Here is a 4,212-nt window from a genome sequence, read left to right as displayed (position 1 = left end):
TAAAAAATTATTAATAATATAATTTGATATATTATATAATAGAATTTTATATCAAGATATTAAAAATTCTTTTAATTATAATCATTTTTTTAAAAAAAATAATTATAATAATTAAAAAAGAATTGAAAGAATTTATTTTGATATTATTTATTAAATATTAAAATATCAAATTATTCGTAATATGAATTAAAAATAAAATAAAATTAGATATATATTTATATTATAATATAATTTTAATTTTAATATTACAAGATGAATTATTTTATTATATTATTGAGTATAAATTAAGTATTTGGCCATTTTGCATTAAATATAGTGTTAAAGTTATAAATAATTAACTTTAATGTATTATTGTCATAAGATCATAAAGCAAGAGAAGTGAAGTAAAATATGACAAAAAAATTATATTCTAAAATTAGAAAAAAAAGATGAAAAAAAATTGATAAGTGTTTGTCTTTTTTTTATTTGTTTCTTACCTTCCCGAGAAGTTGTCCTTTGTAATAAGCGTTTCCTTGAATCGGATCAACAACATAATTCAACTCCTCTTCCGCGGAATTGTTCCAGGAAGATGTGGACGGTCCTGCCGTGATCACGCTGGTAGTCCTTATCAAAGATGTAGCGATATTACTGAGACGACTGCCACTGACTGAAGAAGTAAGATTATTAATGCCAGCGGTTGTAGTGACAGTCACGACGTTGTTCGTTAGCGAGGTAGTATCCTGCATATTGTTGTCACCTCTAGATGATAGTTGCATGGAAGAAGCATAAATAAGCGTGGATGTACGCGTTGTTGTACAAACGGCTTCTTCGTCGTTTCTATAACCATTGACATTGTTTTCTTTCGGTGGTTCAATAAGACAACTAGGATGCAGAGAATACGTCGAGAGTTCTACATCTAAAGGTAACGAGGATGCGCCATTTTTTCGACTTTTTCGACGTACGAGGCTTTGCAAAGATGTGGAAACCTTCGAAAAATTTTGACACGGGTGATCATTGATAGATTTGCTATTACTAGCTGATTCAATCTTCTTTTTCGAATATTCTGATTCTGGTATAGTTTTAGTCGTCTCATTGCTTTCTTCTTGACATCGAGCAATGACCTCTCCCTCTAAGAAACGGCAAGCTGCTGTTTCGGTATGCAAGTCACCGGGCATCGTCTCCAGGAGAAAACTTTTACTTGTCGTATCATATCCTCTTGGAGACGATGAACTCCCGACTTCTATCTCGAGCGTGTTCGAAGGTAACATTTCTAACTTTAGGTTCATTTAGCGACGGCTTCAGATAGCGTCTATAAAATATTTGTACTTTACTTCAGGAAATCAATTATTCAGCGCACTCTGAATAACGTATATAACATTGATTCTTTCCTTTTTCTGCAACACGTTTTTTTGCTAACTTATACACTATGATATTACATTCCGTTTCGCGGGATGTCATGTTATATTTGATTTTGGCATTTAACATAGACGACGCCTACTTCTTGACATTCATGACACATGTGCACTCCGAAATCGTTCGATAACAGCGTCACGACATTAAATACGCTTTGAAATAACTCTTTTTTCTTTATAAGACGAACAAATCTCTGTCCAAATTCCAAATGTGAGATCGTAAAACAGCATTTGGGAACGCTTATAAATGTAGAATATTGTTATTAAAACAAAACGCACGCGTTCTCTTATCACTGATCTATCAGTTACGCTCATAAATTCCAACCGCTTGACCAGTCGAATCGTTACTGTTCCGTGCGCACCAACCGAACGACCCACACCCTCAGTCTCTATCCTCCCCACTACTACCACCACATGAGCTCTCAGTGCCGTCGATAAAACTTAGTTGCTTTGACATTTTTCTTTCGATATTATAATCATAAAATTTTGTTTTTTACATTTATATATTTTCGCATTTAATGAAATGAATGTCTTAAATGTAACAAAAAGAAAACATTATATTTCTATTCATAAATAAATTTACTTAAATTATTATTAATAAAATATATCGTTTTTAAATAATAATAAATAATAATAATAAAATTAGAATATCAAAAGAAATATATTTTCAATATTCATGACAAAGATAAAAAAAGAATAATTATAGAAATATCTTGAATGAATAAAATTTAAATTTCTTATATGTTTTTAATTATATTATATTTAATAAACAATTTAAAGTAAAAATACATTTTTATGTAAATTTTTTTGAAATACTAAAATTATAAGTATATTTCAATAAAATAATAAAATATTTTTTTTGCACTATTTATTTTGTTAATTTTAAATACATTTTGATAAAATAGTATGAAAGTTTTTATACAATGGTAAATCTGAGAAAATGTTGAGAGATATTGTTTTCAACGTTGTGTAGAAAGGAAATGCGAACATCAATATACTATTTTACTTGCAGGAAGGAAGTTATTTAAATTTAAAATATATATATTCATTTTCATAATAATTTACATTATTAGATACATTATTTGATACTTTTTAATTTCTTTTAACATTTTCTGAAGTTTTCCCGAAATATTATATATTATATATTATAATATTTATATTAATATATTATTAATATTTTGAAAGTAAAACATTTCACATGTTAAAATATTATAAAACATTATAATAAACATTTATATAAATACATACATATGCAAACAAAAAGATTGTTGACAGCATAATATAATATAATTTGTATATGTATATATAACATTTCAACAATAATTTAATTGTCTAGAATCAATATTTTATTTGCTAATAAAAAAGAAAAAATAATTTAATAAAGTCTTTTACTTTAATTTAAACGTTAATCAAATTAATAAAATATAAATAAAGCAATATAATAATTGAATATAAAATTATAATAGAATGTTATAATAGAAGGGAAATAAAATTTAAAAAATGCTAGATATATGTATAAAATTTACATTATATAATGTTATTAAAGATTAATTATTGAAAATATATAAATAGTAATAAGACAATAATTGATAGAATGCTACGGCCCTGATTCTACTATTTGCTTCGTTGTCCTCGTGTTAAATCTGCTTACTTCTTCCCACTTGTTTTGTTACCTCTCTATCTCTCTTCTTTTCCATACCAGAACTCTACCATCGTCAAACGGAGAATACGCATCGTCCTATCATACGTATTCGGTCATTCACACAAAGTATACCTGTTCCAACATTTGAGATGCGCTAAGTGCATATTTAAATATAGGAATAGCAAAGAAAGAAAACTTGCTTATAGAATCTAATGCAACTGTCATATATTTTCTAAATTGTTTTTCTTCGAAGATTATTTAATTTTTGCTCGATATTTCAGAAATTTATTTCAATGATAAAGAAACAGGTATTAAAGTAAATAACAAATAGTGCGATCAAATACAATGAAGATTTTTAATAAGATTTTTATAAAAAAAAAACTAATTATATATTATAATTGTAAAACTCAATTTGAAATTTTCTATTAAAAACTTTTTTCAATATATTTTGGAAATTCAATAAAGAAAAATATTATAAGTATTTAAATTTTGTTAATTTTTTTCAATTTTGTTTATCAAACTTTTTATTTATTATTTTTTTTTCATAATATTATATAATTTAAATTTTATTGTTATATAAAAGAATAAATAACTTAAATAACTAATTAGGATATTTTTATTTTAAACATTACAAAATTGTAATTTTATTTTAAATTTATATTTCAATACAGATATATATTTAACAATAGATATTTTTATTTACTACTATATAATTACGTATGTTACACATACGTATTATTTTTTCATTATATATTCATTTATTAGTATTTCATTATATATATATTCATTATATAAGTCAAAAAATAATATATAATTTGTATAAAAAATTATTGATATAATACTTTTATAAATTATCGAAATTAAATAAGAAATTATATAAATTATATAATACATAATTAAAATATATTATTTATATAATTAAAAAATATCAAAATTCTTATTCTCTAGATTCGAAAACATACTTACTACATATTTACTAAAATTAAATAAAATAAATAAATGCATTAACAAAATTAATTAAAAAATATATTTTATATTTTAAATATACATATATTTTCAATAATATCTAAATATTATTATAATTAAAATATTGAAATTAATATAATTAAAATATTGAAATTAATCTTTCTTTATTTAAATATCTTAAAACATAAAAATTAATTAAATATAATATAATAT

The sequence above is a fragment of the Apis dorsata genome, unplaced genomic scaffold, assembly GCF_000469605.1.
Source record: "Apis dorsata unplaced genomic scaffold, Apis dorsata 1.3 scaffold_710, whole genome shotgun sequence".
Classification (NCBI taxonomy): domain Eukaryota; kingdom Metazoa; phylum Arthropoda; class Insecta; order Hymenoptera; family Apidae; genus Apis; species Apis dorsata.
This window is presented reverse-complemented; position numbering follows the sequence as displayed.